General features: G+C 37.9%; 1 protein-coding gene across 6 annotated transcripts in view; it reads left to right on the forward strand.

Moving 5' to 3' along the window:
- Positions 1 to 16,402, forward strand: part of RGS7 (regulator of G protein signaling 7) — a 529,525-nt gene that overhangs the window by 233,259 nt on the left and 279,864 nt on the right. Inside the window, exon 2 of one of the 6 annotated variants that reach the window (XM_060643379.2) lies at positions 14,789 to 14,909. The exons of the other annotated variants lie outside the window; for them this stretch is intronic. The gene's annotated coding sequence lies outside the window, so the exon portion shown is untranslated. The remainder of the gene's footprint in view (positions 1 to 14,788; positions 14,910 to 16,402) is intronic. 6 annotated transcript variants of the gene reach the window in all.

Consider the following 16,402-nt stretch of genomic DNA (forward strand, 5'->3'; position numbering starts at 1 on the left):
TATTAGCCCAGCCTTGGCTTGGATTCAACCTTGTGCTGTTTTGATTCTCTACAGTGCTGGCTATCATTCCCATAGCCATTACCTGTTTTCTTGCCCAAGGTCCTTTCTGTCTTTGTTGGCTTCTCCATCAAGACCTTAGATTATCCAGATTTGAATTATATTGCAGCTTTTCTTTTTCCTACGGTTTTCTCTCTGTCACCCTTGTCAGGTTTCCACTCAAGCTTCTGTGTAACACTCTTCAATTTAATCCTACAGATAATGCCCGACAAACTTTCTGTTCTGGTCCAGTTCATCCAAAGCCTTGTCGCCCATGGTTTGGCTATGTCCCTCCACTCATTGTCTCTGATTTGTACTCAGGGCTAAAAGCATAAGTTGAAAAACCCCTTCTCTGGGAAAGTCATTCTTCACCTCCTTTCCTGTCACAAACCACAGACCACAATAAGCATTTAACCTTTCAACATGATAGATTCCCAATAAATACCAGCTACTTAGTGAGGCATTTTGAGAGAATCATTACACATTTGTTTTAACAACTGTCATAGAGATTGAATGACGTGGATTGTGTAGTTTCAAAATTATATTAATCCTAGCAGCAATTCCAGGGAATGTCAGAAGACAAGCAGAACTTAAAGTGAGAACATTTCAAGGTCTTGGTTGAAATGCAAAGGATTGCTGTCATTGTATGCAACCAAGTGAAAAATTTTCAGGGTGGTATAAATCTTTTCCCCCAAATTTCCCCGAGAGGGGACTGTATTACAAAAACATTTATATTTTATTTGAAGAAAAAAATGACGTTCATTTTTCTTTTTGGCAGTGTATATTTTTGGAAATATTATTCCGTATTGTCCTGTTCTACAAGTGTGCCTCACGAGAAGGTCCACTTTTTACCAGTGTGTAACCTTGAGTCTATCCTTGGGTCTGTCCCTTGACTTTCCAGACCCTTATTTCCATCATCTGTACAAAGGAGTTAATAAAAATTATGTTATCTATGAATGTATATAAAAGTAGAGTATAAATTTTACTTTATTAGTATATGAACTGTTCTCTTTTGCTTATTAAATAAGATCACATCTGATGCCAAAGTATCCATAGTGGTAGGAGGCCAGCAGCCAAACTGTGACACAGGAGCCCGGTTACTTCTTATGTGAGAAAGTCACCCTAACTGAAAAATCAATATACATTTTCTTAAATAATACTATTTGTAGAGGGAGTTTATATTCCTTTTAAAACATAAGTTGGCGTAATAAATTGATGATTGCTACAGCTGAGTGATGAGTACACAAGGGTCCAATGTATTCTGTTTATTTGTGTCTATTTAATTTTTTCTGCAGTAAAAACTTAAAAATTGCACATATAATGAGAATTTTAGAGCAGTCTAAGTGTCACATAACATTTGGTTTCATATGACTCTACTTTCTAAGAGCACAGATTTCCTAGACAGGACATATTTATCACCTCCATGTCTGTCGATACTAACACCAACCGCGAAGATACAAAGATGGCCCTTTAACGGCAGAACAATGTTCATACTCCCCAAGGATACTGATCCAAAACAAGTGTCCAGGGCTGGCGAGAAGAAAAGAAGTAAGCCTGAGCCACACAATACAAATCCAGTGGGGAGAAACAATCATTTTTCCCCACTAGGGCCTGAATTCACTGCCAGTGCCCTTGTTCTCGCCTCTCCATTTGAGAATTAGTATTCAGGACCCTCAATGGTAGGTAAGTGGATTTTTGAAAAAATGAACTGATATTTATTTAATAGGAGGGTAAATGTATCCTGGAAGAAATCCTGTTAATTTTATACCCATAGCTTTTAACTGAGCAGTAAGGCATTGCTGAGTTTGAAATGGGAAGTTGTAGGTGAGCATCTTAGATGATTGGTTGAGGGAGCACATTTAGCTTTCTCTGGTTGATCCTGAGATAGAAGCAGGAGCAAAAATTGAGGAAGCCAATAGTCATTACCAAGGTCCTAACTCTGGGATCACTGTGATGTTGTGATTTTGGCTTCCTGGGTTGATTGAAGAGGTTGTGGGGCAGCGTTCCATTGTCGTGTGTGGTCTGGCTATTTTCTCTTTGTGTATTCAGTCTCTCAGAAGGTACTGTTCAGGATACACATACAGATGTAATTAAACCAGTATTTATCCTCAACTATTTATCCCCATTAAAAGGGGACAGAACAAATAAGAGATGTATACAGATGACTATAATGTAATACAGAGTGTGATATAAAAGTGTAACTGAACTAATGTGCACTCGCTCCTTGGTGAGTTACAGGGGGAAAATACACCAGGAGGGTTGTCACACAAACTAATCTTTATTTGCAGCAAATAGGAGATCATGGGGAATAATTTCCAAAGCCGTGACTCCCTGAGCAGGGGTGAGGAGGTTCTTTTTGTTTAGGGTTTTGGATGAATATTTAGAAAGGGGAACTTTGTCATGGCATGTAAAGATGGGCATAAGGTTGTGCAGGCATACTTAGAAAACATGCCTATATGTGCATCGTATGATATGTTAGTGAACCTTGTGCTCCCCCTATAGTGGGGACTTTAACATTATAATGAAGCAGAGGTAACTGCTGTACAAGGGGAAGGGACTATGGGTGTGGCCTGAGAGTCTATAAAATGGATGGGATCTTAGGCTTTTTATCTCAGCTGAGGTATGCAGAACTTGCTTGTTCATAGGCTGGAATCAGTTGACCTTGAGTGCAAGCTTCTGCAGAGAGAGCTAGTAGATTTGTTCATGGGGTCTGAAAAGAAACAATAACTGATTAGGGAAAAACAGTTCTCTGAAAAACAAGCTTTAAATGTTCTGCTAGTTTTAACCTCATTAACCCTATAGGGCACAGTTTTAAAAGGGAATAGAGTCACAATAGCCACTCAGAAAATAGGGTAGTTTCACTTCAGAGTAGGTGCTTTTGGAAATAGTGTCATGTCAGGGTTTATGGGGGAAGAGGGAGGCGGAACAAATGTTGAGTTGAAAAAGCATGTGTTTCATCAAGGAATTAGAATTCTCATTTTATGGGGAAGGAGATTAAGGCTCAGAGACGTTAAATTACAGTTGATCTTTAAAAAAAAAATAAATTACAGTTGATCTTTGAACAACATGGGTTAGAACTGTGTGTATCCACCTATATGCAGATTTTTTTTCAGTAAATACAGGACTATAAGTGTATTTTTCTGTTCCTTATGATTTTCTTAGTAATGGTTTCTTCTCACTAGCTCACTTTATTGTAAGAATCAGGATTATATAGATAACTCACAAAATATGTGTTAATAAACAATGTTATCAGTAAGGCTTCTGGTCTGCAGTAGGCTATTAGTAGTTAAGTTTGGGGGGGATCAAAAGTTATATGTGGATTTTCATCTGTGTTTAGTGGGGGTGTGGGGCAGTGTCTATAACCCACATGTTATCCAAGGGTGAACTGTACTTTCCTAAAATCGTTCAACAAATGACAGAACTGAGACTTCCACCTGGTTCTGTTGGACAAGGGTCATATATTTCTTAATTCTAGTTCCCAAAGTTGTATATCCATGAAGGTATCAAAATGTTAAGGAAGCAGGTAACAGTTTTAAAATGTTATTTAATTTTTATCTTTTTCTTTAAGACAATGAAAACCAAAGGCATTGTTTTCTTTATTCTGGCTACAAAAAGTAAAGTTCACAAGCTTTTCTTGACTGGTGGAGACTTGAAGAAATTGATGATTCTCAGTGGGGCTGTTTCAGATTATCTTGGGGTCCCTGTGGGATTTACACTTGACAAAGGGGGAAATCATTGTCAGTGGTTCAACATCACTGTGGTTTAGTGTTTCCATGCAGATTGATTCACAGCTGTGTATTGTTGGGTAGGTCCCAACCTGCTGAGCCTCTTTTCTCCTCAGTAGGGTAAAGACAAAACCATATATGGCAAATTTTGAGCCAGACTATCCCCCACTCACCCACTCATCTGACTTGTGGTGAATATTTATACTTTGGAAAAAGTTATTGCTTGGTGTATTTGTTAAAAATACACTCATTCAGAGTTTGTTTACAATATCTGATATTTGAAGTTGTACATAATTATTAAATGTATGTTAAGTGAATTTGCCTCTTTTAAAAATTAATCCCAGTACATAACCTTTATAAGTATCTGAAAGTGTCACTGACTGAGCTAGCATCCAAGTGACAATGTTTTGTGGAGCACATGTTATCTCCACGTTATCAGAAACTTGGTAAAACTTCATGTGTAAATATGCCCCATCTTTTCTGATAGATAATTATTGGGGGGTTATCACCGTATATTTAATCATATTCAATAATACCTAATTTACAATTGTTATGAATATGTAATTAAATGTGTGTGGGGTACTTGGCTCATATTTGGTGTACAATAAATGTCACTTTCCCCTTCTTTCATATCAAGCCGAGTTAGATGTTCTAGAACCTCCTGATACTCAATATTAATCCAGTAAGCATTATAGCTCATGAAGCCGTGGTTTTGAATGTACTTTATATGTTTCTTGTTGGAGCGCCCTTAGCTATAATTCCCATTAAGGTCCTCCCTGTTTATTCAATAGACATTTGATTAGACAAACAATGAAACAATGAAGGACTAAACAAAAATAGACTGAGTATATTTTGTTAAAAGATAAAGTGAGGAATGTTAAAAATGTTAAGAATTTATCTGAGCAAAAATTGATTCCAATAGGCCATTACCAAACCAGAACTGGTTAGCAGCATTCTGGAGATGGGAGCTGGGAAAGTCTTATCTAGAGAAGATATAGAATCAAAGAAAGGAAATTGATGGGTTATAGCTTCAGGCATACTTGGCTGTTTATGATTGGTTGTCCTTAGTATTTGCCTTATTTGGAAAAGTGTAGTTGGCTGACTGTTATTGGTTGGCCTTACTTTCAATTTCTTTTTTTAATTTTTTTTTTAATGTTTATTTATTTTTGAGAGACAGAGAGAGACAGAGAATGAGTGAGGGAGGGGTAGAGAGAGAGGGAGACAAAGAATCTGAAGCAGCCTCCAGACTCAAGCTGTCAGCGTAGAGCCTGATGTGGGGCTTGAACTCATGAGCTGTGAGATCATGACCTGAGCCGAGGTCGGACGTTTAACTGACTGAGACACCCAGGTGCCCCCTTAGGTTTCAATTTCTTAACATTGAGATATTTACAGGCTAAGGTTGTAGTTTGCTTATATAGGCCACCAAAGTATTAGAGCCACTTAGATCTAATGGCCTCCTTGTTTAATTTTCTGAATTAATCAAATTAATTACAAACTAATTTTTATTAGTAATTATTTTCAAATTATGCTGATTAATTAATAAAATTAATATTAATAATAAAATTATTAATTACAAAAAAATTAATACCACATGTTAGAGACAGTATGTCAAATCCCAAACACTTAGAGGTAAGAAACATAATAGAAATTTTAAGTCAGACTTAAGTCAGTATGTGATGTGGAGCCATTAAAGTTTTTTTTTAATTTTTTAAAAATATTTGTTTATTATTTAGAGAGAGAGAGAGAGAGTGAGAGCAGGGGAGGGGCAGAGAGAGAGACACAGAATCCAAAGCAGGCTCCAGGCTCTGAGCTGTCAGCACAGAGTCCGACACGGGGCTTGAACCCAGAAACCACTAGATCATGACCTGAGCCAAAGTCAGATGCTTAACCATCTGAGCCACCCAGGCCCGCCAAAGATTTTTAAGTGTGTAGTTAGTGGTAGGGCTACATATAACGAACCCACTGGCTTGCTTTGACCTATGCTTCTGAAACGTTGATCTGGCAGGATTATCCAGAAAGAAATGATTAGGGGAAGCGGTGGCTGGAAATGGGAGAGTAATCAGGAATCTGTAGCTGCATATGAGTGGGATAGTAATGTTCATGGTGGCATTAGTAGCAAGAGAAAAGGGATCAGATGCAAAAAGGTGTGTATGTTGAGGTGGGGGCAGGGAGGGATTGTCAGAAATCAAAGACTTCAGTGAAATTCCAGCATGGGTGGGTTGGAAAATGTTATATACATAGAAAAGCATGTACATATACATGCATGTGTATGTGTATGCATGTCACAGGGCACATTTTAAAGTCATCACTGAAATGTAGACTTGTGTATTATATGGAAAACCATTTACTTCCAAGTGGTTCTTGTTTACCCTCACACTGCTACCGCACTCACAACACTTCTAACACCAGTTATGTGGGCTTTTTTCCACACCAATTATTTAAGATACCAGCTGGGTGTCCTACAATTCAATTCAACTGTGACACTCACTGGAGTTAGTGCAGACCCCACAGGTTAAGTAAGGGCTCAGTCCCATGAGGCTGTCCCCACCTTAGATGTTGACAAGTAGTAGGTCCCAAGGTTACCCACAACTTTTGACCCTTGATCCTTCCCCTCCTTGGATTTAATTATTTGCTAGAAAAGCTTACAGAGCTCAGATAAATACATTTACTGGTTTATTATATAATAAAAAATATGCTATGGGAAAGGATACAGATGAATAACCATGTGAACAGATACATAGGTTTGGAAGGATCCTAAGAGCAGAAAACCCTGTCCCCTTGGAGTTGAGATGTGCTATCTTCTTGGCAGGTAGATCTGTTCACTAACCTAGAAGTTCTCTGAACCCCTTACTTCTGGGGGTTTTATGAGGGTTTCATCACCTAGGCATGGTGGATCATTAACTCAATTTCCAGGCCCTCCCGCCCAGAGAATGGGAGATGGGACTGAAAATTCAAAGCTTTTAATCATGGCTTGGTCTTTCTGGTGACTGGCCCCCACCCAGGAGCCCATCAAGAGTCATCTCATTAGAACAAAAGACGCTTTCACCTGAGAAATGCCAAGGGATTTAGGAGCTCTGTGTCAGGAACCCAGGGCAGAGATCAATATATATTTTTTCTATTATTTCACTCCTGTGCTTTAAAAACATGAACATCCCATTAACACTCACCCACCCTCCAAAAAGATGCATACAAATTCCTATATATATAACATGTGGAGTAAGTTGTTCTGTGTAGCTGAAATTACGTTTGCCCCAGCTATCTCTTTAATAGCATCTCCTCTGTGATTCCCTTCACCTGGACTCTTTTTTCCATTCACACAACCTGTGTTACCTAGTTACACTATGTCATATTTTACTTTCCTTCTTTGTAATGCTAGGTAATTGTCCGAAGTTAATTTCTGTTTTCCCTGCTTGACATATAGCTCTGTTGTTGCCTTGGTGATGTATGTATTACACAGCATATGATACTGTGCTTTGTAATAAGGGATGTTGGCTTAAAGGAGAAAAGCACTTTGTAATGAAAGACACATCCTGGCAAGGGTTTAAACATGCATAAGGGACACTGAGATCTTTCCCAGCCTTTTAGGTGAATTTATGCTTTTAGCATTTATATCTGTTTTCTCAGTATTTTCTGGCTACACTTCAGCCACATTCACTGGAAGAAACAGAATGCATTTAGGAACTGAGTAAGTTGGTAGATGTGAATGAAAAATGGAATAATATCATTACAAATTGTATATACACATCCAATCAATCTTACTACATTTCCTTACAAATATGACTTAGTTTTTAGTATTACGTGGTGCTACACATGCACATAACATGCAAGGAAGCACTTTACAGATTATAGGGTTAGACAGTTTTCCCCATGTAACACCATCATAATGTGGCTTCTTTTTGCATGCAAGTGCACATATGGCAGGTCAAGTTAGATCCAGGAGACATAATAGTTGTAAACGTCACACAGCTTACGGAATCTGGAGGGGAAGTATTGTTGATATAAGGACAAGTCCTTCAAACCAGTATTGCAAATGATTACATTCCATAATTTTGTTAGACACATGCACATATAAATAATAATTATTGTAACATTGCAGTATTTGAACTATTTTGGGCGTGGTACGTGTGCCTCTGACAGTAGCCAAATACACTTAGGTTTTCAGATCAGGATTTCTGGCTGGTGCTGTGGAACAGCTGCAAGCCAGCCACAGTTGCTGAGTCTATGTGACCTTCTGAAGTCCAAAGTTTAAGATAATAGATACGGGTTGTCTCGCAGTAAGTAAGGCACATTCCTTTGTTTGTTTCTTTTCAGTTTATCATGAAATCTTTGAGAACTTTTGTCGGGAAGAAGGCAACCAAGAGGTCTGATGCCCTTGGTATGGAGAAAACAAAATCACGGGGGATATAAAAGAAAGTTATTGGGCTAGAAGTTATCCATCCAGTTGTCTAGGCTTAGACCTACTTTGCCTAGGGATTTTGTGTAAACAAATCCACAATGCATCCTAATTTCCCTCTCTAGAGTACAAGAGAATGAATGAGCAGTTGCACTAAGCCTGTATGGAGAGCTCTCTTTCATAGGTGGATCAGCAAGGGGGCTGTTTTGCCTGCTCCCCATTCCCAGCCTTGCACATGTAAAAGATGAACCAGAAAATTTACATTGAGTTTTCTCTTCTTTAGAGCTAACTGTTCAGTGGGTTCAGAAGATCAATATGCCTGTTCAAATGCTTCTGAAAAATAAAGTCCATTTTAACTTTGTAGTGCCTTGAATTGGCAGCACTTAGCAAAGGGACAGTTAAAGGGGGAAATGTTTTTCCTTTTTCCTTTCTACAATTTACTCATCGATCTCAAAAGAATTCTAGAAAATTGAAATTTAAAAATCAATGTATGAAATAAGTAAACCAAGGAATGTCACACAGAGGAAAAGGTCAAGCTCAGCAGGAGCAAAAACCAATTTAAAACCTTAAAAAGCATGAAACCTAAGGCCAATGGCCAAATCACTACACATATATTTATTTTTAGCGTGTGCATCTGGAGTAGATGATCATGGCAATCATGATGGCCGTGATTATGCTTTTGTCCTCCTAAAGTGCTTTTGCCTTGCATTCAGGTTATAATCCCTTAAAAAATGTTTTTGAATGAGACTCACAGGCAGGGTATTAATTCTTAGACTAAGCAGCCCGGATGAACCTCTGCTAGCACTAATCATGTACAGGTGTCCCTGCTTTTAGAAAGTTCTCTTTATGCCACTTTGCTTTTATGAAAGAGATATTTTAGTACCTGTTTTTACTGGCCAAAATACATCCAAAGATGGTTTTCATTTCTACGAAAAAAGGCCCAAACTGGAATATTAAGCATCCTTTCTGCAGCAAGCCCTTAATAGAGGCAGTGCTTACCCCAGTCAGTGAGCGTGGTGCTGGCTAGTGCCTTCCCCAGGAACTACATTCAGTGTTTCAGCATCATGCCACCAGAGCTTTGAATTCTGTCCGTGACCATCTGTGCTTTATCTCCACTTATTTTGTGTAGCTGTTGGCAAAATGTGACCTAAGGTATCAGAAAACCCTAGGAGACTTATTTTGGGGGTCTGGGAATGTCCAGAAAACTTTCCAAATAAATTAGTGGTAATGGCTTCTTCACCTTAAGCCATTATGGCTTATGAGAGGTTTCATGGGAACGTTACTTTTTCATAACGGGGGAAACCTATATGTTGTGGGGGTGACTGAAGGTCATCTTTTTGATCACTTCTGGCAAAACTACACAAAAATTGTCCCAGAGACATCTCTGAGCCCCCATTTTACAAAAGAATTTGTCATAAAGTAAGTTACTTAAGTAATATATTTTGGTATCACATCATTGAAAATACGGGTCTTCAGCCCTTATGCCTACACTTAATCTAAATCCCTTGTTTCCTCTCAGGGGAAGCAGAGCACAGCTATTGCTTCTGGCTCCAAAAATAGCACTCCATGCGCTGACAGGTTTTGTCCAGAGCAGCACTCTCAACCTGGATTTTCTGAGAATATTAAGCCCTAATTGCCTGAGGGAGCCATTGTATGTGATAAATTAACCTCTCTCCTATGCATTTGGAATGCTGCTAGTCCTCTACCAACCTTGAGAGAATTGAGAAAATAATTATTTATATTCTGAAGGGCTTAATTCTCTTACAGAACCCTCACTGAGAAAGAAGGCTGTGTAGGGCATGACTTCATTTGGCATTATTGTTTGCATTTTTATAACAGAAGCGTCTAACTCAGGTGAACCTGTACATCAATGAAACCACTGGGAAAGCATCCTTTCATTATCCTTAGAAAGGACCTCACACCTTTGGCTTCTGAGCCCTTGCAAGAAGTTTCAGATTCTAGATTCCCAAGAAGGCATATGGGCAAAGAGCTGCCTGGCTGTTCAAGGTTGGGAAATAGTACATTCCACGGTGAACACAGATGCCTTGTCTCTCCAACTTAGAAAGTTTGTCATGTTTTCCCACCATAATCAATGCTGCAAGAACATGTATCTCTTACATTTCCTCACTCAGTGTGCTATCCTTTCTGGTCTTGACCCTCTTGATTAGTATCTGTATCTGAAGTCTCCCTGACAGTGCTTGGACTCTGAGAACTTCATCGCATATTTATAGCTCTTACCAGGCTAAGGGTACAGAAAGGACAAAAAACAATGAGTATAAGATGGATCAAAGGTCAAGCTTCTTGTTATTTTTACTACTTCTTACTTTACCACTGAATGCTTGGTCTTCTGAAATCAGAATTCAGTTCGACTTCTGCACTTAAGAAGACCCTGTTACATGTGCTCAGTGACTTAAGGATAGTATTCATAATAATACTTGATAGTTTTTATAACTATGTATCTTATACATATATGTCACTTGCTCCTCATTGAACATGAGAAATAGAATTATTTCTATTAGAATTAATAGAATTAATTCTATTAGAATAGAAATTATTAGAAATTATTAATTTATTAATAATATTAATAGAAATAATAATATTATTAATAGAAATAATATTTCTATTAAATTATTAATAGAAATTTCTAATAGAATTAATAGAATTATTAGTAGAATTATCTCCATTTAATGGATAAAGATACAAACGTTTAAAATGGGAGGCTTCCCCAAGATGAGTGAACTAATATGCCTCCCAGCTGAATCTTTAACTTAGCCTCATTTCACATTTGGACTGGACTACATAGCATCCTCCTTCCATTGTCTCCAGACACTCGGCTAACTCTGGAGCTTTACGTGTTCAAATTAATTGTACAGTCTTGCCTCACTTCTTGCCTCCTGTGTTTGATCCCACTGTTCCCAACATCATTCCACATCATGCCAAGTGTCATTATGGAAATTGTGTAATGACAAGAGACCTTGAAAGAAGAATTTTCATGTCTTTCTCTGAGAATCTCTATAGATTCTTACAGAACAAATAATGAATGTGTGGTAATATCTTTAATGGAATGATGAAACATGGCATCCATATTTCTGTCTTTACTTTTATTTGGTTGATTTCTAACTGTTACCTGCCCCCCCATCCCCTGGCTAAAAATACTATGTAAGCTTGATGATATGAGAACTCCTTAATGAGGCTGAGAGCAAGAAAGGAGGGGATGAAATAAAGTCAGGTTTTTGTTGTCTTTCTTGTTATTTAAGCATGAATGTTCAACTTCATTATGTCATATTAATGACATTTTTGTTCACAAATACTGGATGCTTATTGAATTTGTGGAAGGGTGGACTTCACTGCATTTTATAGTTTGTAGATAACTGTGTTGAAACTGAATTACAGGTTAAATAATTTATATTTTAATGTAAAAGCTAAAATGAATCTGATATCTCCTGATTTAAATTCCATCTTCCCTTCATAGCCATTCCTGTCTCTTTTATGCTCATGAATTCTTATGAATTTGTATTCGTTGAAACCTTTTTGAAGACATTCAGATTTTCTGTAATCAAGTGAAGACTTCAATGACTCTGATAATTTTGACATAATTTTTTTTATCTAAGAGCTCAGGAATGTATCACAGGTGATACTCACCCCTTTAGGCAGTAGGTGTGAATGTTCTTAAACTATAATAAAAGATTTTAACATAATGATCCTGGAGAACAGAGGTACCTAGGAAACAGTGCTGAGTGAATTTCTCCTGAGGGATGAGTCTGAGGAGAAAGATGAAGGACAAAGTCATTGATAGAAGCATCATTTGTTTTAACAGTTCCCATGCATGAAATTTGCAACTTTGTAGGGGGTTTACAGAATAGTGGGGCTGTTCTAGGCCTTCAGCAAATGTGGCATTTTCTGAATCACAAAACACCATGATGAGAGCTTTCTTTCTGCCACTGGGTTGATCTCTTGATCTCAGTCACTTTATGTAGATGGCTAAGATGCTGTCTGTCCATTGTATAAGATTGTTCTTAATCTTGGATGGAGGATGGATAAGGTAGTAAGCATAAATTTCTGTTCTGCCAAGTGTGAAGGTTTTGGAGGAAGGGATAGAGTTTATTTCACAGGCTCCTGGAAATGGGTCTGTGGTGCTGAATGGCCAGCAATAGACCAGGATTTCTTTATCATTTAGGGCTGGCAATACCAAGGGAGGTACTCTATGCAGAACTTTGCGAAAGGTTGGGCCTCCTTATTAGGGGAAGGGAATAACACAGGATCAGAATTTATAATTTATGTACCATGAGTATGATAGACAAGGTCTTAGTCACTAAAGTCTGGAATTTTAAGATGAGGGTGCATCTTTTAAACTTGGGAAAGTCCAATATTAGTTAAAAAATTAAATAATACCTATGACTTCAGGTAACAGGATGTATTACCCAAGGAGCCACAAAACTTAAATGGGTTCGGAAGGTGTTGGATGAATTTATGAACAATGAAGAGACATACATGGTTGTAAAGAGAAGCTAAGGTTTGATCAAAGAACTGAAACACTAGCGTAATTCCAAAGCTATTATTGAGCTCTTGTACTCTGTGACAGTACTTTGAGGCCCTTTCCATTAGTGAGACTGTGTTAAAATGGCAAGCTCAGTCAAGAGCCTCCTGACATCTCTTTCTCCTAATGTCGGAGGATTAGTAAATACAGGGTATATTCTGCATTCTCTTCCTTTTTCTCTCACCCAAGGCAGTGGCTGTCTTTAGATCATTTGTTTCCTAAATATTCACTGAGAAGTTATTTTAAGAGAATGACTGGTCTGTCTTTGCTAAACCCTGGAGGCTGAGGAATTTCAAGCTAATTCTAGAAACTAAAATAGGAAAAGAGCTCATTCAGAATCAGGTATCTGCATCAAGGAGAAAGTTAGCAAGAAAGATTTCTCACTCATCAGGATTTCTCCTGTCTCCTGAGTGAGGGCTGATGATAAGACTATTAATTCTGTCTACCAGGGTGATAATGAGGTGTGACTAATTTAAAAAGAATGTAAACAGTTTAGTCCATTAGCACTGAATTTAAAAGGCAGAAAAAAATAATTTCTAGATAGACCGGTCTAGTTGCTGAAGACCACTAGTCGTTGCACAGAATGTTTACATACAGTATATTACAGCACATAACTGGGGACATTTGACCCCAAAATGTGTGATGATAGATGTTTGAATAGTTTATAGTATAAGATTTTAATCTTATTATTTGAGCATTCTCAGTCCAAATTTTTAATGAAAAAAGTTATAAAGATAATATATAAACAAGGTGCATGGTTAAAAGACAAACAAGCCTACAGATAGCACAGAAATATGTAAAGTGAAAAACAGAGGATCTCCACCACCAATTCCTTATGGTCTCTGTCCCCAAATACATAATGGGGGCTCACCATCAAAATATTTATAATCTAAAAGGAATGAGGGGCACTTGGGTGGCTGAGTCGGTTAAGCATCTCTGACTCTTGATCTTAGCTCAGGTCTTGATCTTAAGGTCATGAGTTCAAGTCCTGCATTGGGCTCTGTCCTGGGCATGAAGCCTACTTAAAAACAAAAACAAAACAAAAACTTAGGGAGGTGCCTGGGCATCTTAGTCAGTTGAGTGTCTGACTCTTGATTCCGGCTTAGGTCATGATCTCACAGTTCATGAGTTCAAGCCCCACACTGGACTCTGCAGTGCTGAGCCTGCTTGAGATTTTCTCTCTCTTTCTCTCTCTGCTCCTCCCCTGTTCTATCTCTCTGTCTCTCTCTCAAAAATAAATAAACATTAAACAATTTTAAAATATTAAAAAATAAAAGAAATGATAAATAGGTAAAGAATCAACTTATACATAAGTCATTTAAAGTAAGGTGGGCATAAATAAAAAAATAAAGTTATAATAAAGTTATCTATGAGTTCCAAAGGAGCTATGATTGTATTCAGCTGGGATGAGGGAGGCAGGGGAAAGGATTAGGGAAGATTTCAGTAAGAAAATTAATGTCAAAATTATCTTAAAAGTATAATAGAATTTCCCCCAGAGAAGGTAGAAAAAGGAAAGACACAGCTGACAGAAGGAATGGTATGAGAAAATGTGAAGCAATGAGCCATAGCTGGGCATTTGTAGAGCATGAGGTGTTGTGAGGAGAGTGGGAATTTTCAAGGCTGGAATAATTGTTTTGGACCTTACTGTGGATAAATTTGAATTGTTATTTAACTTACAGAGAGTTTATGAGGTCGTCAGGTCAATCAAAAATTGAAATAAAGGGTGACATATTCAACTTGCTCCCAAGTTAATTTGTCTGTTGAGCGGACTAAGATAGGTGCCACCAGGAGTCTATTACAGAGAGAATATCAAACAGGCTACCCGTGAAGTAAATGATGACACAGTGGACATGGGTTTGAGAATCACTGTAGCCTTCAGAGAGGTGGACAGAGCTGGATGAGGTGGCAGAAGGATTCTTGTACAGGTCACCATTGTAAGCAAGAGTCTTGCTCATTCTCCTCTTGAAGCTAGGATGAGCAATTGATTTAGGATTCACATGTTCTGCATCCTCCTTCTCTTTCCATTGCTTTATCCTGGCTACCCTGTAGGCTCAGCTCAGTCTTATCTTTTTCATGAAACCTTTCCCAATATTTCAGGAGACACTGGCAACTCTCCTACTTGAACTCTGACTGCAGTAACAAGTAGCCATTAGCCTCCTTTTGAAAGTTAAACAAATGGCCCCTCAGAGGAACAACAACAACAAAATAATCTGAAAACGTAAGTTATTCTGTCATAGATATGTAATATTCTTGGGTTTTTTGTTTTGTTTTGTTTTGTTTTTGTGTGTGTGTGTGTGTGTGTGTGTTTTTTTAACTCATGGGCAAATACTGCCATGACCACATATTACATGTAAATTAGCCAAGAAGCTTCTTTCTCTCTTATGGCTGTGAAAACTACTTCTGTTGAGTTGCTTGCCTGCCCTATGGTTCTTCTCTTTTTGCCTTTTTGTCTTTCTTTGGTGCTGTATCATTATTCAGCAGGTCTCTCTCTCTTTCCCCTAGACTGCTTCTCTTACATTTCTTTTTCCTACCATACTACTCTATCCCTCTGTTTTCAGTAGGTTTTTCCTATTGAATAAAGCTATAGTGAACACTGCTGTTTTTTTCTGCCAGCACCCCTTCCAAACTCAACCACCCAACAAAGCATAGTTTTGGCCCCAATTTCAGGTATGGGAATGAGAGGGAGAAGCGATTTCTCCTTGGGTTTCTGGACTACAAGCTATAAAACTCAGAAGGTAGGGGCACCATGTTGCCTGCTCTATCCATTGGAGAACGAGGAGAAGCTTCTGAACGGTGGAGAAAAGTGAAGCAGACATGAAAGGGGCCAAGATGAAAGGCAGAGACAATGTTCTGCCTGAGACCCACTCACATTTTGATCTTTGAGTTACATAAAACATCCCACAATGCTTACAACACGTTTCCTTGTTTGTGACAGTTTAAGTCAGAATTCTATCACTTGTAACCCAAGTAATCCTAACAAATCTAATGAGCATAGTTGTTTGTTTGTTTGTTTGTTTATTATATTCCTTAACATAGATGAGAGAATTGCTTTATTTAAAAACAAATGAGAATAACATCCATAAACTGGAAGAAATCTTTCTCTACTTCTGTAAAATCATAGAAACATAAAATCTCTACCTTCTTAAAATTAGTCATTGCTCTTGAAAAAATAAATCTACACTCAAGATGAACTAGAACAGGTTTACATGTAACTAGATTTTATAAATGTGCATTTTAGTCATAATTTATTCATGGAAATGGTAGCTTTTTCATGTGAAAAAGCAATTAATTCTGGGTTGAGAAACTGACTGCCATCACTGTAACATGCAGGAAAATCATACCAATTAGAAGCAACTTTAACTGAATTATTGTAGCAGAAAACAGTTTGGGTTGCAAATTTTAATCTCATTATTCTTATTTAACCTTCATTAGAGGCTGACTCTGCTTTCTCGCTGTCACCACTGAATTCGGAAGTGCAAATCATATTCTTCTTTAGCAAGGCTTCTTGAAGGGAAAAGAATTATAGGCAGATTTAAGTTATATAATACCTGCCACCACTAAATTCTAAGCTATCCAAGAAGCACCTGTGTAATTGTTTCTGTCATAGCGAGCACATGATGGCCACACACAATGATTTGAAAGCATGTGCACGTAGGAAAAAAATCCATTCAATATGCCCTTTCAGGCTCTCATTTATATTTCCAAATGTCT

The sequence above is a fragment of the Panthera onca genome, chromosome F1 (genome assembly GCF_046562875.1).
Source record: "Panthera onca isolate mPanOnc1 chromosome F1, mPanOnc1 haplotype 2, whole genome shotgun sequence".
NCBI lineage: Eukaryota > Metazoa > Chordata > Mammalia > Carnivora > Felidae > Panthera > Panthera onca.